Source organism: Cupressus sempervirens, chromosome 4, assembly GCF_028749045.1.
Source record: "Cupressus sempervirens isolate cs-2001-9-10 chromosome 4, ASM2874904v1, whole genome shotgun sequence".
Classification (NCBI taxonomy): domain Eukaryota; kingdom Viridiplantae; phylum Streptophyta; class Pinopsida; order Cupressales; family Cupressaceae; genus Cupressus; species Cupressus sempervirens.
In genome coordinates this window covers 610,869,480-610,894,809 of record NC_143121.1, presented here as the reverse complement: position 1 = coordinate 610,894,809, position 25,330 = coordinate 610,869,480, and the positions used below count along the sequence as shown (strand labels likewise).

At 32.8% G+C, this 25,330-nt stretch overlaps 1 pseudogene; it reads left to right on the top strand.

Moving 5' to 3' along the window:
• Positions 1–21,404: 21,404 nt before the first annotated feature.
• LOC149562713 (uncharacterized) lies at positions 21,405–24,755 on the top strand (annotated as a pseudogene).
• Positions 24,756–25,330: the final 575 nt, after the last annotated feature.

The following is a 25,330-nucleotide window of genomic DNA, read 5'->3' as shown; positions in this document are numbered from 1 at the left end:
AGTAGGTTCTTCAGGATTTTTTCCTATAGGAGTTTTGTCACCCTCCCTTTTATTATTGTTTTTAAGATTTAAAAGCTTAGGATCATCCATCTTACCTAGTTTGCTAGATGCCTTTCTATTATTCTCTATATTTACTGCAACTCTATAGGCATCTCTTAAAGTTTTAGGATCTTTATCCCTCAATTGATAAGTCATTTTTCTATCAAAAGCATTGAAATAGGTTGTGAGACAGACATCTTCATTTAACCTCATAAATTGAAAAAGTTTGTACATACCTTTTTGGAATCTCACATTGAAATCAAATGTGGACTCATTTAGATTCTTCTTGATATTGTTGAACTCGTTCAACATAATCCTGCATTAGTATTGTCCCCATATTGCTCTTTGAACAACTTCTCCAAATCACTCCATGAGGTAATACTGTCATCAGGCAACCTCCTAAACCAATCCCTTGCATCCTCTGTTAGTGAATACACAAACAATTTCATTATCATGTCTTCATGTTCAACTTCATAATCATTCAACATGTCAATGAAAATTCTCAAATGTTCTTCACTAGTAACAGCATTATATCTAGAAAATTTAACCACTTTATCTCTCAAATCAAATGATATGGGATGTGGGGCACTAGGAATACCAGCAAATGATATCTATCTATACTTTTCCAAGTATATAGGTTTCTTCTGGAAACTAGGAACATTTGAGGTACTAGCTATATTAGCTTGACTCGTGGGAGTAGCTTGGGACTATTGTGGTGGGACAAATGGGACTTGGGTGCCAATAGTGGAAGATGAGGTAGGAGCAGATTGGGGTACTCCTTGAGTTGAAATTGTGGGACCACTCACCGATGCAGGATTTGTAGGTGGGATAGACAAATTGGGCCATGAAGCCAATGTAGAATTAGACTTTATGAATTGGATTTTCCTTCTAGTTTCTGTAGCTTGAGCTTCATTCTCAACCTTCTCAAGTTCTTTTGCAAGATCTTCCCTCTCTTTTCGAGCCTTCTCAAGATCTAGATCTAATTTCGACATGGAGGTTTGTATAGGTTTGCTTGGTATAGCTTGAGGCTCATTTATTTGGATTCCTATAGCCTTGCCTTTCCCTTTATCTGGAGCTTTTGCAGTGGGCTCTACAGGATCAACTTGAATAGGTTTATAGGCTTGAACTTGAGAAATAACTAGTTCTTGCCTTTGATTTAGGTGTTTCTCCTATTCTTTCACTTTAGCTCTCAGATTATCAACATCTCCAAAAACATCTTTATGGAGAGTTGTGGTATTTTCTTCTAATTTTTTATTTTTCTCTTTCAAAGTAGCCATCCTTCTTAGCAGAGCATCTCTTTCTATTATGGCATCCAAGGTGGCTTGCTCCTTCTCCTTTTCAAGATGAATGCATTTAGCTTCTTCCTCAGCAATCCATTTCTTCAAAAATTCTATTTCAGACTGCACTTCTTTAGGGTCTGCAGAAGTTGCCTCAGAATCAGCAGGGTCATCCAAATCTATAAGGTTTGGTTCTACATATGGGGCTACTCTGGGATTAAAAGGATTATCAGATGAACTCCTAAATCCTAGCCTATAATTCATATCTGCTACAGGATCTGGTCTTAATGAAGCAATTCCCATAGTAGACACGTCCTTGTCTTGAAAAACTCTCTCATCTGGTAATGGGGTACTGAAAATGCCTCCTAAGAGTCTTGTAGTTTCGGATTCAGAGCTAAGCGAAGAAGACTCTCTTCCTATTACTGGTTGATAATGTAAATTGACGGATGCATTACCTCTGAGTTTCCAAGTAGGATTTGGATCTTTCTTTTTCTTATTTTGGTTCTTCCTACCATTTTGGGGTAGATCAGTATACATTGATACATCGGGATTGGTTCTCATGTAAGCTCTTGTGTGTTTTCTCTTGTCAGCCATATTCACCTTTTGTTACAATAAGCACTAGATTCAAAACCTTGACTGAGTCACCACCCTATTTTGGGAAAATATATAATAATACTTTTGCTGACTGAAGGAAAACAATACACAAGTAGGAACAAAATAAATGGCACAGACAGACCAATCACTGATGTCGTAAGACTGCAACTCTTGCTTGTTAGATAAGACACTTGGATAGGCTGGATACGTCAGTGTGCAGCAATGGTACTTGGGCTCTATCTTCTTTAAATTCTCAAGGTTTGACACTAAAATATTCCCTTATAACCATAGGAAAAACATAGATCACATGACACACACGTACATAGTAGGACCAAATAAACTGTAGTACTTTTCATAGATGTGTTGGACAACTCCCCAGCAGAGTCGCCATTTTGTTGGTGTTTTAAAAAAATACTAAAACTACTAAGCAAAAAAATGCTTAATACCAAAATGATAGTACATACACAATCTAAAGACTAGCTTATTCTTATTAACAATTGCATATGTAAGGTATTTGGACCCAACTTCAACAAAACCATAGATGGTTTTCTACTCTTTTGGCTTTGCAAAACCAAGGTGGGTGTACCCAGGGATGGTTCAAAACTGGAACAACTGTATGAGGATTATTCTTAGTTTCATTTTGATTCTCATTTCAAGATCCTCAAACATATACATAATTTTCACTAACTTGGTAAACACATCTCATAAAACAGATATGGCCAAGAATTCTTCTATAGATCTGCAGATGTTTTTAACAAAAATGGCTAACTGAAGCTAAAACATTCCTTGCAGACAAGTTCTGGCCAACTTTGAAGATCTACAGGAAAAAAAAGTAAAATTTGATTTGATGATGCATTTGAATAACCATTTATAATATATTTCTCCTTTAGTTGAAATAACTTGATCAGTGCCTAATCCATTGGGGTTCAGAGTCTAGAGCAGATTCTTAGATCTAATTTGTTGCTTTACAACAAATTCTATCAAGAATTCTTATCAGAATTTATCATTCAAAATCCTTTTCACTACTTAAGAAATCTCATCACATTCATCAAAGCCTTTATTTAATCCATTGAATTAACAACAATGATAAATGGATATACAACCTAACTAGATTGAATTCAATTGTACAAGCTTTTACTCATACAACATCAAGGTAGCTAAGTATTTAAAAGGAGACAAAATTCAGAAAGAACTGATATGGGGACAGTTCATAATTTGTATTCATTTCCTTTGAAAATGGTATATCCTTTACAATAGACTTAGAATGGCCTTCAAGAAGAAACACAACTCATTCTATAATCATGTATTCTCAAAGAATTGATAGAAAAATACATTACAAACTTGCTTTCAAAATTTGGACCAAAAACCAGACTAAGCATAATACTTAGAAGAAATAGAATTCGGACCATTCTTTAGCCTTGGAATCTCACCTAAATAGCGTGAGATGCAACAAGCTTCAGGCTAAAGAAAGTGACATGTGTCTTCTAAAAGATATTGACAAATGTCTGTCATAAAAGACAAAAAACAAATAACAGAAAAGCTAACACATCAAACAATTCTTGGTGGGTCCTTTTTTGTTATGCTTCTCCATTGTTGAAATAAGAAGATAAGATCTGATTCTTCAATTATTCTTCATCCTAAGAGTAAATAGCCTTGAGGTTTGAAAGTGATGTATCATCTTCAGTTACCTACAAATTTATTTCAATCTGGGGATTTTCCATGTCCTCATTATTAGCTACGAGGGTGACTTTTACTTTTACATTTTCCTCCTCATCATCTTTTGACATTTGTTCTAGAAACTGGTTTTTCCATTTATTAAAAGCATCATCATCTGGCCAATCAAAACGTAGAGCTTCTCTTTGTATCATTATTAAGGAATTTGCACTTTCTTCTAAATCATCAAATTCTTTTCTCATAGTAGTATAAAATAATTGTATTTTTACTAGCTCTTCAGTTGTCTTTGCCCAGAACCAGTGGCTATTTTCACTCATGATGTTTATTATTCTTTCATTAATTAAACTCGTCCAACTCCCTTTTCCATTTTTCCTTCTCCTTTATTGTATCAATAGATTCTAAAGCATAAGAAAATAGGGTGAATTTTTCAGCAATATATCGGGAAAAACAGAGTGTTAATCTTCTCTATAAAGAATCTCTTTTATCATCAAAATTTTCTAGCTTATTTAATAAATCAAAGATTTTCTCAACTTGATGATAAGGCATCTGGACTGCAGATATACATATGATTGTAATATCATTATTTCTCTCCCTCCATTTCTATGCAAGAGGAATCAGTTTATCCTTATCTCTGTTCAACTCATCCATGAGGGTTGCAATTCTTTTCAACTGATCAAAAAAAGTTGACCATTGTATTTTATCCCTCAAATATATCACACCCTGCTTTAATTTCTCTTCATATTGATTTCTTAATTCTATCTGAAGCTCATGTAATTTTGTTTTTTCTTCTTCAAAGTCTTCTGCAGTATAGAATTGCGGCCTTTCAGGAGTATCAGGTATTTCAATAATAGGGGTTGATCAAGATCCAACCAATGACTGTGAAAGGTATGCAATTGTAGGTTTATTGGATTCTCCCACCTTTCTTTTTCCAAGTATCCTCTCCATTTGAGACATTTTGTTTTCTAGTGACTGTATCTGTATACCCCTTTCCCCATATGCCTTCAAAATTTCTTCAAACCTAGCATTGAGTTGGGCAAACTTATCTTCTTCCTATCCAGATACAACACCACCCAATTTTAGCACTTCTGAGGCCATTCCCATTATTTGTTTACTACTTACCTCTCCAGCCCTGTATACTGTCAATGTACCAGTATGTTCTGCAATGGGAAACTCATGTATCCTAGTATTTTCTATCTTATCTATGGACCACAAAACAAGGGCTTGGTGGTCATCACTAAATTTGACCCCTCTATGAGCTTTTAGTACTTCTTCAGCTGTTATTAGATGAACATCCTTTTGCTTCCTTACTGAATCAAAAACAATAGCATTTGTTATATCCTATTCTGGCAGAAGGAGGACTCCTAAATGTCTAACTATTTGCCTCCCAGCTTTAGGAGTAAACTGGAAAAAATCACTCAAAAACTTTGATTTTACCTCTTCCTTGATAACCAGGTCAAATTTATTTGGTTGCTAAGCCTTGATCTTCTCATAAGTTTTCTCAAAATTCTTTATATTTAATCTCCATAAAAACTGAGCAAAGGCCCTAGATCTTACAAAATTTTCATCATTAATAAATCTTTCAGAAGCTTGGGCAACAATTGGATCAATTTCCTTACCTTGGTAATCAGCAATGGTCAGGTCCAAGGAAGGTGTAGGAGGTTCTTGTGGCTCTCCAATATCCAAGTCTGTAGAAGTGACAATCACATCCCCTTCTCCTCCCATTTGTCTAAGTTGTTCCTTTAGAGATGCCTCATCATCTATCTAGATTGGAGACTAGCTTGGGGAGTATTGTTCTTTTTGAGAAGAAGAAGAAGACCCCTGCTCTAATTTTCATCTTTTTTGAGAGCTGGCTGCAGATGGACTTCTTGATCTTGGCTCCTTATGAGAGGGTACCTATTGCACACTTTGAACCATGAAATAACTTGCCCTTTTCTGCAATGTATATTGGCTCGGAGTTACCACATTTCTACCACTCATTCTTCTTTGTATTTCTGCTACCTTGTCTGGGTGTGCCTTAATATACATATCTTTCTTTTCATTCATAGTCTGAATTATTATGGCAAAATTATTCATTAATGCCTTTATTTTATCTCCCCAGTATTTCTCATCTTTTAATGGGTCGTACAGGGGGTCAAAAGCATTAATGAATTCCAAGTTTTTGTTGAAAACTATCCATTTCTCTTTCATTAATTCTTGCTCCTGCAATGTGAAAATATTTCTGATTATATCTTCCAGATAGTAAACCTGATGTACCATATGGGAAGCTCTCACCCTTTCTTTTAATAGGTCATAGAATCCTTCAGGGTCAATGAATATGGCATGAGATTTTGCCATGTTATATTTATTCAAAATCAAATTTAAATGCTTCCACCCCTTTTTAACAAAAACAAAATCATGCACTACAGTAACCATTGGAAAGAAAGTGCCCTTTTTGAACAATTCCCTCTCATCTATAGTACCTATCTACCATAAGAGCTCAGCTATCCCTATCTTCAAAGGTACATGCAAAGGTAACACATGAGCTTTTCCTAAGAAACCATAAACTCTTATTACTGTTGAAACATTATAGGGAATTATATCCCCCCAGTTGTGACTGACAAGTAGCCCTTTAGCATAGTCCTTAGGTCTGACCAATTCTAATAATGCTTGTGGGATTCTAGGGCTTTCTCCTCTTAAAAGAAGTCTAAGCTTTGATGCAAAATACCTGTCAAATCTTACATAACTAGCATTAGTGGCCTTTGAAGTCATATCCACACTCCACAACTGCACTGGATTCCTTTCTCCATCCTTTGTTGTTTCTAACTCCATACCCTTGGAGAAGAAAGTATATCCTTTGTATAAACATACATGCATCATTAATGAATACCAACAAAATGGTTTTTTTACTTCCCCCTTTGCTATTCCAACCAGACCATTGTGAATCTCTTGTGCTAGGAAAGTGGCAAAATCCAAAATGGTACTCATTCCAAATTGAAGGGTTTGAGCAAATATAAGGACCACAGAACCTGGAATTTAATCACCCTCATCTATTCCCAATATCTTGCAAAGAGAAAAATATAGTTCTTGAGCTCTCAAATTGAAATGTCTTCTAAACAATGGCTTTGGAGTACTGGCTGTGATTACAGGCAAATTGCCAACCCTAGCAGCATGCTCCTGTAGTGGCCCTGTTCTCAAGTATATTCATTGTGCATCATATCTAGCTTGCAAATCATCTAGATCAATGATTTCATGCACATCGTGGTTAGGGTTTAGGTTGAAAACCTCACTGAACAGCTCAGGGCAAACCCTAAAAAGGTTGACCCTCGAATGATTTTTTACCCACCCCATGATAGGATCATACTTCTTTGCCAGGTCCATCAATAAATCACTATCAAAGAAAACACTAGGGACTACTAGTTTTCCAATGTCAAATTCCCATACATTCCTCATAGGAGTGTCTAGTTTTTGCTCTGAAAACCATTTCTTAAACAACTCCAAACCTCCCATGGAAACCTGGGCATCTCTTATCAAATTAGCTTTGTCGTAAAATCCTTCTGCCACAACTAATCTAGGGTTTTTTGGAATGAGTTCCCTTCCCTTAGTTATTTCATGAACATATAAGGGGAATTGTTCGAGAAAATCATCATGCACTGAACATTTTAGATAATCTTTTTGTCCAGTAAACTCTTTTCGCAGCAGCATTTTTAATGAAACTTTGAAAAATTCACAATAGTAGATACTTCAAATTTACTAAGAAAGTCACAGAGCACTTAGCCACCAAAAATTGCACTTCTGCACTATATGATGTCTTCTACAATTCTACTGGAGTATTAACCTAGAAATTTCGTGCCTTAGCTCTGAAATCTTGAATGCCCTGGTGTTCTTTCTGTGCTTTGGTGATTCATTAATGGTGAAATCGTGGGTTCTTTTTATGAAATAAAACCGTACGCACTAGGTCTGGATCACATTTACTCTCAGTAACCGTTGCTCACAATTTGCACTCAATTTTGAATCCCATCCGTAGATTTCATCAGATCGCACGGTCGTGATTTTAAAATATCAAGCTTTACAATTTTTTAGAAAAATGCTACGTGTCACCATCGCGCTTCCCTGCATTACTTAAAAACCTACATCTTCATAATGCGGGGATGCACCAACCGTCAATCAAGACAAGATCGACGATCAGAATAATCCATTTTGTATTAAAGACCAACTAGCTGAAATGACCAATAGGAAACTGCTATATTAGCTCATACTATCTGACAACATTTCACGCTAGCAGGTCCCGTATCTTCTTCTGAGCAAGCAAGTGTGTGACATCATCATGGACACGCGGCACAAATGCACTTTCCCACATTAATTAAAAACTTGCATCTTCATTATGCAAGGATGTGCCAACTGTTGATCAAGACAGGATCAACGGTGATAAGATTTCATGTTCATTAAGCAACCAAAAACCCTTCTGTGCACACCTAGCATTACACGTCATCAGTCGTTTGCAGTGTAGTATATTGAAATATAAATACCTAACCCCACTTTGCCACACATTGCAAATGGGCTTCTCCACATTACTTAAAAACCTACATCTTTATTATGTGGGGATATGCCAATTGTTGATCAAGACAAGATCAACGGTGATGCTGCTAGGTAAGCAATCTTCATAGCTCTACCAACAAATCCACCAATGATATCGCGGGAAAAAACAAAATGTGTGCAAAGATACAGAAAAATCTGACATACAGGAGCTTTTGTGGCATACTTGATCTTATAAAACATCAGGGGCTATGTGTCACCATCGTGCTTCCCCGCATTACTTAAAAACCTACATCTTTATTATGCGGGGATGCGCTGACCCTTTATCTCTAATAGATCAACAGTGATTGAGAAACACTTCAACTTGGCATCCTTTCAAACAGAATATTGCAATTAAAGGTACACGAAAGGTTTACCAAAGGCATTTTGATGTAAATAAAATATTAGGATAAAAAGAAAAACCCCGCCAAAATACTTGAAGAAAATACCCCTCTTTTTAAATTTGACTATGAGGGCACCACAAAATAAAGGCATAATGTTTTTTTTTTTTACTTAGGGCCTTTTCATTGATAATTTGAGAGTCAAACCCTAAGAAATTAAAAGGGAAGACACAACCCACAGAATAGGGCGTAACTAGGGTAATCAACCAATTTTCAGGACATCAGAAAATAAAAACCCTAATCTGCAACAAACAAAGACTTAACTAATTTTTCACCCAAACATTAGAACTTTTCTACACTGTGAAAAATCATACCAATAGTCACTAATGGAAATAATAACTTAATGCCAACAATCTTCAACACATAAGGTTATAACACACTTGCAATGCAAGTTCTTTCACGAGAACAATAAAATAGAAGACCAATCCAATTGCAACATACTATACCAACAATACACTTTCTCTCTCTCCAATTTTCAACCCTAAAAATTCTTATATCATGTGCTTTCCCTTTTAGGGTTACTTGCAAAGAACAATCATATTAGGGCTTTACCATTCTCTAGAAAAATAGGAACCCAAAAGGTTAGAGACTCAAGCATACAATGCTCAATAATCAATTGCCACATGTCTTCACATCTTCACCCATCATCGAATCTTCTATAGATAGCTCTTACGCATCATACAAATCTATCATAACCATTCTAGCCATGATCTTCTTACGCACAATTCAAGATGCCCACATATACAAGTGGAGTGACACATCAACATGCCAACTAGATTTATATAGTCACACTTAATTATATTATATGTGAAAAATACATTTACAAAAAAACTAATAAGAATAGGAATTATCCAAGATTGAGACATCATTTTCCTAATAGTGATGAGAGAGAGAGAAAGGAGAGAGAAGTGTGGGGATAGAGAAAGTGAGGAGAGAGAAAGAGTTAGGGAGAGAGAGAGAGAGAGAGGGAGAGAGTAAGAAGAGAGAAGTGAGAGGAGAGAGAAAGTGATTTGAGAGTAAGTAAGAAGAGGGAGAGAATTTGAGGAGAGAGAGAATGTGAGGAGAGAGAAAGTGTGATGAGAGAAAGAAAGGGGAGAGAAAATTCAAGGAGAGAGAGTGTGTGAGGACAAAAAGAGAGAGTTCAAGGAGAGAAAGTGATTCAAGAGAGAAAGTAAGGAGTGAGAAGTGAGAGGATGGATAAAGTTCAAGAAGAGGGAGAGAATGTGAGGAGAGAGAAAGAGGTGAGAGAGAGAAATGAGAGAGAGTGAGAAAGAGAGAGTCATGAGAGAGAAAGCAAGAAGAGAGAGAAAGAAAGAAGAGGGAGAGAGTGTGAGGAGATAGAGAAATTGAGACATGAGAGAGTGAGAAGAGAGAAAGTAAGGAGAGAGAAGCATGAGTCCATAGAGAGAGTTCAAGAAGAGAGAAAAAGTGAGAAGAGAGTTTTTTCTTGATATTGAAGGTAATTTTTTATTATTTTTTATTTATCTAGAGCTTCAAATCATTTTTAATTTCTATGTCTAGAATCATATTTTTGGTTTTCTAAATCTAATAAAAATAATTTATTCTTTATCTACCTACCAATTTAAATAAACTATACATATAATATTTCTTCCTTTAACTATAATTTAAACAATATTTTCTAACATTTGAACTAAAATAAAATGTATAAACATAAAATAAATTATTGTATACTAAAAATAGAAAAATACCCATAAAAAAGCTAAATAAATTCATAAAACTAACTAAATATTTTTAAAAAACTAATAATTCATCAAAATAATAATAAAATAAGTAAAAATATCTAAATATTCATTAAAAGTACAAATTGAACATACTTGGTATGCTGAATGCTCAAAGGAGGTTGAAAATGCTAATCTGGAATGATGATGTAGCTGCAAAAGTCATGAACTTTACTCCAAGCACTGCTGCAAAACTGTCACTATGATAATGATATTTTAAAATGGTAAAATGTCTTAAAAATTATTGTTTTTAGTTTGGGGTTAGGGTAAAATGGCTTAAAAAATGATGGAAGCCTCTACTTCACTCAAAGCCCCTTAAAATGCTTGTTCCTACTTTTCCTTTGATCCATTTGTAATTAAAAGTGGGAATGACTTGCGTGGCCTTACCCTACAACAACTTTTTATAGACACCCAGGCTATGTAGGAATCAAGTCCCACTCATGATTCTCTTCAAACAATTATTTCTCCAAAGTTACTTTGCCACTATCATTTAGATAATATAAGATTTTCCCTTTCCAAATATAATTCTTCTTTCTCCTATTTTAGTTCCCTTCCCTTCGATGACATACTCTCCCTATACTCTCATGAGATGTCTTCCAGAAAAAAATTGTTTGCCATTCCAAGTGGTATTAAAACTCCTATTTTGAACAACAAGCATTTTGTGTGGAACTCAAAATTGATGTGGAACTCATTCCATGCATTGCAATGCATGAACTAGTGGATTGAGATTCATGTGGAACTCATTCCATGTGTTGCAATAAATATCATTGAAAATAATATGAAAGTAACCTCATACAAGGCATGCTTACCGCATGCTGACCACATATTTTATTAAGGCATGATATAGGGCTTCACCATTCCAAGAATTGATGACAATAAGTGATTGATACTCATAGGTGGAACTTCCAAATGCTAAAGAATTTAAAGAGCCAAATTTATGGTTTGATCAATTACCTATTTGAATTTCAATTTCAAATTTCCATATAAAGGTTTCTATAAGATTGGACTACTCTTATACCATGTTGATTTTCCTCGAGGATGTAAATGTACTGACACTGTTTGTAATTTCTATGAGTTCCAAATTACATTCTCAAGGCATATGTGTATGATATTTAATAAGCATATCTCCATAGAGACATGTCTCTTCAACTCTCATTAGTTATCAATAATATATGTTTACTTTGATTAAGAATGTGTTAATAACTCATATATATTCAATAAGTTTAACATAAATGAAGCTACAAAAAATTAATAGACCTAATAGTTATTTTGCAAATCCTTTAATCAAGGTGATATTCTAATGGAATGATCCAAAGTCCTCTAACAAGGCGACTCCTAATAGGGTGATTAAATCCTTAAATAGGATTGCATTTGATAGTGTATTTAATAACCTTTAACAAAGTTGGTTCTTAACCAAGCTCACTTCAGAAGAGTGAACAAATAGTAGCATGTTACTTGGTGGTTTTATGAAAATAGGGTTTTCACATTAAATTTGTGCATCAAAGTGTTATATACATGTGTGGATCCTTTTTTATGCATGCTATAGTTTTATAGTAGTTTATTTTACTAGTAGTCGACACATAGGAAACATAGAGTTAAGAAATTGGATGAAAAGTGAAATTGCTGATGATATGATATATAGATAGATTTTATTTATGAGATTGATTGAGTTGGTTGAAGTTAGTAATTGTTGAATTTGGTACTCTGGACCTAATGATAACTGATTCAACCTCTCCTCTTGGTTATTCTAAATCATTATAACACTAAAAAGCCTTTGGTGTCTCATGGTTTATGTCCTTAGTTGATAACTTCATTTCTAATATTACAATGGAAAAATATAGGTTAGTTCAAATAGGTTCATTGAAATAAATTAAGGCACAAGCTTTAGTTGCAAGAAATGAAAGGCGTAAAAATGTTAAAAGAGAAAAAAATAACACTAAAAAGGGTAAATAATAGAAGAAATATGAAATTTTTTTATGAATTAAAAAAAGATAACTCATCTCAAGAAATTAATTCAACTACTCGGGGACTTAAATATTTCTTTTCTAAGAAAAAATGTAAACAAGATCATGAATGCATGAAAAAAAAAGATTGAGCACCTCATTTTCCCACTCAAAAAGAAAATTATTGTACTAACTAATTTTTTCAAGGAAAATTCTTTGAATTAGTTCAAATTACTAAGGAAAATGATAAAATAAAAGGCACAGTCTTATTTTCTCAACCAATTTCAGATTTTGGTGTTCCTCATTATATGTGCTTTTATTTAGTTCCCAATTCCAGTCTTCATAATTCTAATTATTCAGTAGATAAATTTTATATTCATGCAGATTCATCACTGACATCATCATGTTTTGAGGAGGCCTTATAGATTCTTCTTGTTTTATCTCTTGTTTGGAAGATAATTTTACTCCCAATAGGTTTTTTATCTCTCTCATTTTATTATTGATTGTATTGTACTTGGATACCTAACTTGGCTAGTAGCTAGCACAAATATTTTAACTCTTCCTCCTATACCATGCTTAATGAGGGATGCTAGTGTAATTATTGAATTTCCCCTTCTGCTTTTAAGCCTAATTAGTCATCTATACAAGTTTGACACTTGTCTATTCAAGTTGCCATCCTTCAAGAGTCTACTAGAGATGCCTTGATTTTATTGTGAGACATCATTGTAATTTCTTATGATTTTTTTAGCACTCTAGTTCATCAATCCTTTTTTTGTTGGAATTTTTGCACTTATGGTCTATATGTACTCTCTTCGTTTAAATTATTCATTTTCATAGTTTTATTGTTTTGTTGTGCTTCACTTTTATCTCTTACATCATAATGGAATAATGGAATGAGATTTTTACACATTTATGAGTCTAGTTAGAGTGCATAGAATCTTGCTTGATTATTTATATCATGCACTTTTGATTTCTATCATGTTAAACATGAATTACTTCATTTTTTTCCTATCCAACATTTTCCACAAGGATAGTTCTTATACATACCCTTTGAGGTGATACTAAATATATTTATTCAGCTAATATAATATAAGTTGAATTAATTTTTAATGTTTACAATGGACCTTTTTTTATAGAAATGGTATAATATCATTTCAAATAATAATACCAGTCAAATTTATTTGGAATAAATCTAGATATTAATAATAACCTAATTAAATTTTCATTTTTGTGTTAATATACAAATATATTTAGTATATTTAAAATAAATAATTTTTGTGTGATCATTTTGGATACCTATTACTAAATATTTGACTGTGTATTTATAAATAATTTAATTTAAAAATATATAAAATAGTAACACTCATTCACATTATTTAGAATAAATCTATTTTATCAAACGAAAAAATTGATTTAGCTTCGGATTAGTTTAATTGACAAGAGATTCCTATTATCAAGCATGAGGTGACAAGTTGTTGCCTCCCCAACCTATGTATTAATAGAGGAAGTGTTACACCAAGCATCAATGGTCATGTTTAAAAGTTTATTAGATACATTGTTTATAAGATATGTTATATGTAATTTCTACATTATAAAAAAGAATTTAAAAAGCTATAATTTATTTATTAAAAAAAGATTTATTTTGAATAAAATGTAAAAGTCTAAATCAGTTATAAATCTCAAAAAGTATATATATATATAATTTGCAATTATTTTTGTACAAATATTATTCAATATTTTCAATAATTTGTCAGAATTATTTCACGGAAATATAAATTTACTTATTTATTTTTATTGATGAACATATAGGTTTAAAAATCAGTTTGAATTGACAATCATTTAAGAAATCCAACACATTAATATAAGTACATTATTTTACTTTCTGTAGACTTTGCAAGCTACAAAGTACGAGAATATGTTTAAACAATAGTCGTCAAGTGGAATTCCACGTTTAAACAAAGTACAAGATTCGAACCAAAATTTAATATAATAAAAATAAAATGTGAGCTCTCTAATGAGGGATTCCACGGTTCCTGCCACGGTAATCTTCTGCTTCTTCAATACTTCTCCTTTCAATCTGTTTCACCATTAGTACAACACGCAATCACATTTCAAACCAAAATAACTAGGCATTCTAAACGCTCTCTACAAATACAAAATATTTATTGAAATTAACAAAGTAATAATAAAATCAATATACCTCTGTATTGGGGGGCTTATCTATTACGCCTATCTTCCCTTCATCTCTATTATCAGACTCTGCAAATGCAGTAAAAACGTCAAAATGATGTCAATAAGAACCTTTAATGAAGTCTTACCAAATTACAGACTGTAAAAGAGGAACATCAAAATTACCAAGGAGATGACAGTTTGATTGAAATACAAAGAAAATAAGAGGAGATATGAGGTTTTGATATTTGTTCAATTCATTGTATGAATGGATAACTGTTCATATAGAGTTCAGCGCTGTGAGTTTCAGCTTTTCGGAAGAATTCAAACTTAACTTTAGTTCCGTTCTCCTTACCGTGAAGTGACCTCATATTCATCCATTTATTAGTCGACTATCTACTCAGCTTAAGTCGCAGTTGAAAACGTGCTCATACTTCACAAGCCAATACGTTTATTTCTATTTCTTTGAATAGGTATAACGTTCAAGCGTAAAAAACAATAGTATTTCTGTTCCATGCTCATGACAATAGTCTGGTCTATGATTTTTGATGGAGTCCTTTAAATTGATTATTGAGTTATTGATATTGAAGATTATTAGGAGTGGGAATGGTGATTTCAATGTGTGAAGGCACCGTTATGTCTTAATGGATTATTGACTTATTGATATTGAAGACTATTACAAGTTGGAATGGTGATGTGAATGTGTGAAGGCATCGTCATGTCTAAATGGATTATTGACTTACTGATATTGAAGATTACTAGAAGTTGGAAAGGTGATTTGAATGTCTGATCGCACCATAATGTCTTTCAAATTGATTATTGACTTATTGTACTTGCCATAGGCTAGTACTATTGCATTCACTTTGCAGGATTACTCAATTAGTTTAACATCAATCCACTAATCACAAGCACTTATTTTGGAATTATTGAAATATATATAAAGTTTTTTAATTCATTTATAAGTCTTATATTTTATAGAAACTATATGATTGGTTGATTTGGTTTTGTATTATAGGAGACTTTTTTCCCGAGGTTCTCCATATTGCAATATTTTTGGCTAAAATTTATGACATAGAATATTGAATTAATATGATTATTAGTTTTTCACTACATTTAACCTTTACCGAATACTAATAGTATTAAAATTTGGTTGTTTATTTGTCATGTTAAATTCTAAAACACCTTATACTATAATTATATTGTACTATATTATAAATTCTAAACCTAATCATATTTAAAAATTCAAAATATTCAAACAAAAAGCAAATGCAAAATCTTATCAACCTAAATGGTTTTCACTTCCAAAGTTAAGTATGTTTTGGATTTGAAATTTTTAACTATTCAAATGTGCTTCATATGACTAAATATATTAATTATCTAACATTATTGTAATAGGAGGACTATATTTTTATATTTTTTATTTATTAAGTTTATGAATCATATCACAATTCTTTTCAAATTTTTCAAAACTTAATATCAAAATCACAACCAAGGTGAAGGTTAAGGAGGTTCAAATATATTAAATAAAAAATCCTGAAGCAAGAGTATAGAATGATGTCAATTGATCAAATACTTTATTTTTCAGAGATGTATAATTCACACATTGAAAAAAATTTAAATGATTATACTCAGAAATGTCTATTAATCAAAAAAAAATCTCCATAATTCAAATTTGTGAATTATAATATACTATAATTTTATTTGAACAATAATATAAATAACAAAATTTCCACACAATTGATAATTTTGTATTAAATTATATAACTATATTTTATTAAACTATATAATTATATATATCTCTATTAAAAAAATTATTAACCATAAAAATGAAGCAAATGACATTATTTTTAAAATTTTAGTTTGAAACTTTTGACATTATTAGCTAACCTAAATATTTTACTATAGACTATACAACTATTTATTACCTATGAATACTTTCTATAACAATACAATATTCTAATGGCAAGTACATGCCACTATGTGGCACTTGTTTAGGATCTAAAATATAATCATATATGTTATTTGCAAGAGTTTTTATATTAGATTATTCAATATTTTCATAAACATTTAAAATAATATAAAAGAACATAAAACAAACATAACATATTATATTTAAATTAGGCATCCAAATATACAATGGGAATACATTTATGCATCCAATTCTTTCTAAATATTATTTTTAAGATATTACCAACCTCAAAAAAAAAATGTATCCAACGCTTTCAAATTGTATTTTTAAGATAAATAAATAAATAACTAACAACATATATTAACAAGTAATTATTTGTCTTAAAATTTGAATTATTATGTATTAATATAAAAATAGTATTTTTTGAACTTACAAAGTTTCAACTACAAAAATAGTGTAACCTTGTATCCAACAAGACAATAATCTTATTAAACCCTCGCATCATTATGTTTGTTTAAGGCGTGAGAAATGGCAGGTGAGATTTTGGAATCATCTAAGTCCATGAAATGCATAGAAAATAATAATAATAGTAAATAAATATACCAACTATATGTTGAAGGTGTCAATAGATTGGCAAGGAGGAGAGGCTTCAAAACACAAAACACACGTGAATTATGGATTCATCAATCTATTTAATCTAGATATGCTACACAAAAATAATATTTTGAAAGCGTTGGATAATTTATTTTATTTTATTTATTATTTAAAATAAATCCACATTCATCATTGTCATGTGTTAGTGAAGGAAACATAGACTAACGATGAGAATTTGTATACCCTCATACCAAAGATGAATTGAAACTTGACTATTATAATCAAGACAAAATCTAACAGAAACCATTCCTCTTACTTTGATGCCAATAATTTCTTCAGTACTTCACAATAATTTAATGGTCGTAAGACTAAAATATGTTATCGATGAGATGGTGTGGAAAAGTTAATGGTGTATGTTATCTAGAATATGTGTAGCTACCTAACTAATGACTAATGACTAACAACTAATGATTAGTGCTTGTATTACATGTAATTATTTACCTGACAGTGACATATACTGACTAATGACTAATGACTAACAATTAATGACTAATGACTAGTGCTTGTATTACTGTAATTGTTTACCTGATAGTAACATATACTGAATGACTAATGATCAGTGCATCTACCTGACACTAACATATATTCAAAGGATATGTGTAGCTAATGACTAATGACTAGTGCAACTACCTGATAGTAACATAGACTAACTAATGTCTAATGACTAATGACTAGTGCTTGTATTACCTATAATTTTTTACCTGATAGTAACATATAATAACTAGTGCAGCTACCTAATAGTAACATATACTGACTAATGTTTAATGACTAATGACTAATGACTAATGACTAACAACTAATGACTAATGACTAGTGCTTGTAATACCTATAATCGTTTACCTGACAGTAACATTTACTAACTAGTGCAGCTACCTGACAGTAACATATCATCAAAAGATATGTGCAGCTAACAACTAATGACTAGTGTAGCTACCTAACAGTAACATATATTGAATGTTAATGTTTCTAGTGACATTTATATTGATAGATATCTAAGTACCTATAGTGATAGCCTAGAAAAAATGATATAGTACATATGACGAGTCATTGATGATATATTATATTTATTTACTATTATTATTATTTGATTCACATTTCATGGGCTTGAAGAGTTCAGTCACTGCAATTTGACACAATTTTTGTACTTAGATGATTATGAAACCTCACCTGCCATTTGTCATGCCTTAAACAAACATAATGATGGGAGGGTTTAGTTTAGTATATAATATTGTTGTCATGTTCGATAAAAGGTTGTGTTATTTTTGTGGTTGAAACTTTGTAAGTTGAGAAAAAATATTTTTATATTAATACATAATAATTCAACTTTTAAGACAGATCAATAACTTGTTAGTATGTGTTGTTAGTTATTTATTTATCTATCTTAAAAATACAATTCAAAAGCATTGGATAATTTTTTTTTGGAGGTTGGTAATATCTTAAAAATAATATTCAAAAGGTGTTGGTTGCATAAATGTATTCCCATTGTATGTTTCAGTGGCTAATTTAGATATAATATGTTATGTTTATCTTTATGTTCTTTTATATGATTTTAAATGTTTATGAAAATATTAAATAATCTAATATAAGAACTCTTGCAAATAATATATATACTGATTATATTTTATATTTTAGATCCTAAATGATGAGAATGACAAGATTAGTTAGATTTAAAATTTTAAAAAATGTAGTGAAACCTTAAACTAGCTATTATTAGTACTTTCTTGTACGCTAAGTACTATTGCATAAATTTTTGGAATTACTATGTTAACTAGTGATTAAATTGAAATATGTAGACCAATGAAAATATACCAACTTGTTACTTTTGTTACTCGGTTTATATTTTCTGTAGTTAAAGGTAATATTTTTAAGTTTGAAATTTCGATAAATAATTTATTTGCCATTTGATTGGGTAAACTTGTTAGACTCTTATATAGAAAATCTTCGTAACTTTTTTTTGTGGAGCTTTTTCATCTATGTGACATAATTTAGGCACTTAATAATTTAACGAGATTTCAATGTGCAACTAAGAAAATTAGAAATCTCACATTGCAATGAAATATATATATATATATATATAACAACACTAATCTTCATCTTTTAGTACATTCTATGTAAAAGATTACTTTTTCTGTTTAAATAAATTAACTATAAAATATATCTATCTAAAAAAAATACAAGATTTAATTATTAATGATTTTCAATCATGTTTTCTTCGTATATTATTTTTTACTTTTTTGTTTAATCTTATTAAATAAAAAATATTAATTTTTTATGTCTCTTATTATTCATATCAATTGCTTTGATTGACTTTTAAAGAGTGGAAATTTTAAACATAGAGTATATAATAATAAAAGTATTAGACAACTAAATCTAAAAGCAATGATGATTTATTGACAAAAAGACATCATAAGTCAATTAAAATGTAAGAAGGAATTTTAAGAGCTAGTTCTAATGATACAAAAAACAATTGCACTTGATCTATATATACCTATATCTTATGTTCTAGGGATTGGTTCTTATCTATCCTTTTGAATTGAGTCATATTCTTTTTTAAATTCCTTTTCTTATTTTTGCACTACAAAATTACTACAGCAAGTACTTAGCCACTAGGTGGCACTTGTTAGTACTTGTCAGTGGGCTAGGTACTATTCCATCACTTTTTGGAATTACTATGTTAACTAGTGATTAAATTGAAATATGTAGACCAATCAAAATATACAAACTTGTTAATTTTGTTTCTCAGTTTATATTTTCTATAGTTAAATGTAATATTTTTAAGTTTTAGATTTATATAAATAATTTATTTGTCATATGATTGGATAAACTTGTTACAATCTTATACAGTGAATCTTTGTAACCTTTTTTGAGGAGCTTTTTTTAGTTATGTGACATAATTTAGACACTTAACAATTAAACAAGATTTCAATGTGCAACTAAGAAAATTAGAAATGTCACATTCCATTGAAATTTAATTATTATGGGGTGGGGGCCTTAGCTTGGTTGGCTAAATCTTCCCTGTTGCAGGGGGTTGGTCATGGGTTCTAGTCTCCCCCGTCCTTGTGATACCGGTGGGCATGTCGCGCCAGCGCTATCAATCACATTAAAAAGTTTACTAGTTGCACTACAGTTTATAGGGGGGCTGTGTTGCACCAGTTCCTACAATCTAAAAAAATAAAATTTAATTATTATTTTTTTATTTTTAACAACACTAATCTTTATCTTTTAATACATTCTATTTAAAAGATTAATTTTTCCTTTTAAATAAATTAACTATAAAATATATCTATCTATAAAAAGTATACAAGATTTAATTATTAATGATTTTTAATCATGTTTTCTTCATATATTATTTTCAAATTTTGTTTAAATTTTTTTTAAAATCTTATTAAATATAAAAATACTAATGTTTTATGTCTCTTACTATTCATAACAATTTCTTTGATTGACTTTTAAAGAGTAGAAACTTTAAACATAGAATATATAATAAGAAAAATATTAGACAACTGAATCTAAAAGCAATGAAGATGTATTGGCAAAAAGACATCATAAATAAATTAAAATGTAAGAAGGATATGAAAAACAATGCACTTAACCTATATATCTTGTATCTTATATTCTTTTTATATTCTTATCTTTCCTTTTGAATTGAGTCATTTTTATTTTTTCAATTTTTTTTTCTTATTTGTTTTAGTGTTTTGCAGCATTGGGACTATTTCTAATATCTTACAAAACATGATTGTAATAATTTATTTTTATAATTTCAAAATATTACAATATTACGTTTGCACTACAAAATTACTATGGCAAGTACTTAGCCACTATATGACACTTGTTAACACTGAAGACTACTACAAATGAGAATTGTGATTTTAATATGGCCACCATGCCTTTCAAATTGATTATTGATTTGTTGACAATAAAACTATTAGAAATAGACATCTATAAACCATCCAAAATGTACCATTTGTTATATTGTTAAATAATTAAAAATTACAATACAATAAATATTATCTTATTTAATTTATTAATAATTACAGTAAATGATGCATTATGGGTCTATAGCAAATGGTTTTCGCAAGATTGCTCCCCACTAGAAACTGAATCACCTAAATTAAGGGAGGCTAAGTAATTCTTTGAATTGTTGACTTAAACATGTCATACGATCAGACGATCAGAACTCGTGGGTCCACCCCTTGAATTGGTCACCGAAAAGTGTCGATTACAACGAGAGCGCCAGTAGAAAACCATGGCCTTGAAAATAAAGCAGCGGCTATGCTGTCGTGAAAAGAGTTATTCCAAGGGAAAACACTTATTTATTTTCTAAAAATTCTAAAATGTTATACATACAGACGGTTATCGTAGTTGAACAGCCACTACCGGAAAACAATGTATGAAATTTTATCCAGGGTTATTGTTAGCTGGCTATTGACGTGATTAGGGCTTTCCTACCCAAAATGTTCCTGAAGCTTTCACCCACTGCTTCCTCCAGTTGGGGGTTTATGTTTATGTTTTCAGCCTTTCTATGCTTACGTTTTTGTGGACTAGTTCTGCTGCTTAGAAGTGCCTGCTGCCTTTCAGAAGAAGGCAACATACTTTTACAAATAAAAGAGTCTATTCAGGGCATTGAAGCTACAATTTTTCTTCCAGACTGGTCCAACACCTCCGCTTCATCTGATTTCTGTAAATGGCAAGGCGTCAAGTGCACCTCAACGTCAACAACGCGAAACGTTGTTTCCCTTGCTCTGCCCAACCGAAAACTATCCGGCCATCTTTCTTATATGATTGGGAGGCTAAGCCGCTTGGAGGAGCTCGACATTTCGGGCAACAGATTAAGTGGACATGTTCCTCCTGAATTGGGAAATTGCACCCCCCTTCGGCATCTTAATCTCTCAAATAACTTCTTCAGTGGTGTCCTCCCCTCAACTGTGGTCAACTGCAGCTTCCTTACTTCCCTTGACCTGAGTTCAAATAATTTATCTGGTCTCATTCTTCCAGAGCTGGGAGAGTTGTCAAATCTGTCAGAGCTTTATTTATATCAAAACAATCTCTCTGGAGAAGTCCCTGCCTCTCTTGGTAAGCTGTCAAACCTTCGAGTTTTAAGAGTGGGGTATAACAGGTTTACGAGCTCCTTGCCACCTGAAATTGGCAACTGCACAAAGCTTAAATTTATAGGATTTGCCTCCTCCAATCTGTCAGGAACAATCCCGTGTGAAATTGGCAAATTACAAAAGCTGGAAGTGCTGTATCTGTTTGATAACCAATTAAATGGTATTCTTCCTTCGAGCAAGGGGAATTGCACCGCCCTCCAAGAGTTTGGTGTTAACGAAAACCGTTTCCAGGGTTCCATTCCAAGGGAGTTTGGTCTTCTCCGGCGCCTCCGATTTCTGTGGGTATACGAGAATCTTCTTTCAGGGGATCTTCCCGCTGAAATAGTCAACATGTCAATGCTGCATGAGATAGATGCATCTCTCAACAATCTCGTTGGAAGATTACCAGAGGGAATCGGTAGGATGAAAAGCTTTAGTTTTCTGAGCCTTGCTCATAATAGTCTCTCCGGAACGGTTCCTGCATCCTTGGGAAATCTTTCAGTCTTAGAAACACTAATTTTGAATAAAAACCAATTCAGCGGAGAATATCCTCCTGGCATACGTAGGGCAAAGCGTCTTAGGAATCTCATTCTTTTCGATAATTTTCTAGCAGGCAATATCTCCTCGCTTTTGAAGGATTGCATATTGTTGAAAAGAGTTAGACTACAAAAGAACCACTTCACGGGACATATTCCTCCAGACATCTCTAAAGTTTCTGGACTGTATTTCCTAGAGCTTTCCTTCAACAACATTAGCGGTGAAATACCTGCTGAGGTAGGCCAACTGAAGAACCTTAGTAATCTCATTCTTTCTGGGAATCAGTTAACCGGATCTATTCCTCCTCAAATTGGGACTCTCACAAATTTAGGGAGGCTGAATCTTAGTGACAATAAACTTAGTGGAAATATTCCTTCCCAAGTGGAAAGACTCGTGAATTTAGAAAATCTGGATCTCAGCCGGAACTCGCTTGAAGGTGTTATTCCTCAATATCTCAGCAGCACGTTTCCCAACCTGCTATTCTTCAAGATAAGCTCAAATAATTTGACCGGACCCATTCCGGCCTCTGTGGGAGATTGCTCCATATTGATAGAGCTGGACCTGTCCAGAAACCGACTTGAGGGATCAATTCCTAGGGAGATAGGAAAGCTAGCCCATCTGTCTACCGGATTGGATCTGAGTAGGAACAGGCTGTCTGGTTCTCTTCCACGGGAGATTGGAAATCTAGTGGACTTTGAATCATTAGACGTTTCCCACAACCAACTATCTGGTCAAATTCCACCCAGTTTTTCAGGCTTAAAACTTCTTTCCAAATACAATTTCTCATACAATCGATTCACGGGGCGAATTCCTCCTCTGAAAGGTATCTCTGAAGGTGCAACAAGTGCCTTCAATGGCAATGATGCTCTGTGTGGCACGCCCATTTCAAATTCGTGCCCGGGAAGCAGTAATAGTACTGGTAATGACAATAGTATGGGAACAGGTACTGCGGCAGGAATTGTTATTGCAGGACTGGCTACTGTTATTCCTAACGGCTTAAACATCACACTAAGGTTTGATTCTTAGTGCAAAAATGTTAAATAGTCAAAGTTTGACTTACGTTTCCAGACTTAATTTCTTCCTCATGGTAATATTAGGTGTTCTGTACTACAAGAGCAAGGATCAAGGACACGGTGAAGGAGAAAAGGAGAATTTAGTCGAGGAATCATTCAACAAAGTAAATGTCGAGGGTGCTGGAGGTTATAAGCACATGATTACATATCAAAGTATCTTGGAAGCCATGGAGGATTTCAGCGATAGATATCTAATCGGGTGTGGTAGCTTGGGCAGAGTATACAAGGTTTTTCTGACGGAAGATGAGAACAGTCTTGCAATCGCTGCAAAAGTGTTGAAATTGGAGGACGCGAGATAGATGCTCTCAGGTTTGTCCGCCATAGAAACATTGTGCGTTTCCTTGGGTTGGTGAATGGTGGCGGCCTGAATGCGGATATTCTCCTCTACCAATACATTCCAAAGGGTTCCTTGCGGGAAGCACTAAACTCACAGAAGTTGGGCTGGAAGATTCGAATGAATATAGGCTTGGGAGTGGCGCAGGCTCTCAAATATTTGCACGACGACTGTACATCACCGTGACGTTAAATCGGCCAACATTTTGCTGGACGATGAGTACGTGGCGCATGTGGCTGACTTCGGCCTTGCAAAAATAATCCATCCAGAAGGTCAAACTAGCACTTCATCCCTGTATGGTGGCACTCATGGTTATATGCCTCCAGGTACACTTCTCTATTCCTACATGGATCTATGCGGGATGTTTTTTCTGTTTTTTTGGGTTTTCTTTTACAATTCGTGTGTTCTTTTATTGTAGAATGCGTGTATGGAGTGAGATCTTCGTTAAAGCAAGATGTTTTCAGCTTTGGAGTTGTGCTGCTAGAGCTGGTCACTGGCAAACAAGCTGTCGTGGATGAGGAAGGAGGAGAAAGAAGAAGTTTAGCTGAATGGGCTACAAACACGAAAGAGAAAGATGACTATTTTGTCCTGGATTTCATAGATACAGAACTGGTAAATGATTATGAAAAATGGAGCGATGAAATTGAGAAAGTGCTTGAGATTTCCCTTGTGTGCATTCGACCATTGCCAGCAGAGAGGCCATCCATGCGAGAAGTAGTGGACATGTTTTCTCCTCCATCTACACTAGTACTTGAATACTTAGATAGTACATAATTGTTGAATATCTATGTCAAACAGGGTGCACTGCTCAAACTGTGGGCGTACATAAATTACATGCTTTCTGAGGCTTTCACAATTCTCATTGTAAACTTTCATAGTTCTTTCTATTATTATTTTTCTTGGGTAGTCCCTGCCTCAAAAGTTTTTCCTATTAGTTCATGCTTTGAAAATCGTGAAAAGCTTGCTATATATACTATGGTCGTGGGATTACTTTTTAATAAAATGAATTTTCTATTTTAAAATTCGTAATTTTCCATTGGTTCAGCTTCATTTTCTTGGGGATATTTTTATTTCCTTGAAGAGAAAATTAGGCTAAAACTTAAGCCTATATTGTTTTCATGAGGGCCTTAGCTGTCCATGTATCTCCTGCATGCCCAATGTCATGTGTCTAATACTCTAGTTCTGTTTGTATAATTTTGGTTCCCATTCCTTTATACTTACAGATTTTAAATGGCTTTCTAGTATTTGTTGTATTGCTGACATTTAGTTTTTTCTGTATTGCCCGGTCATTTCAGTAAATTGTCATTTACAATTTCAAATTCTTAACCAATTTCAGGTTTTAGATTTAA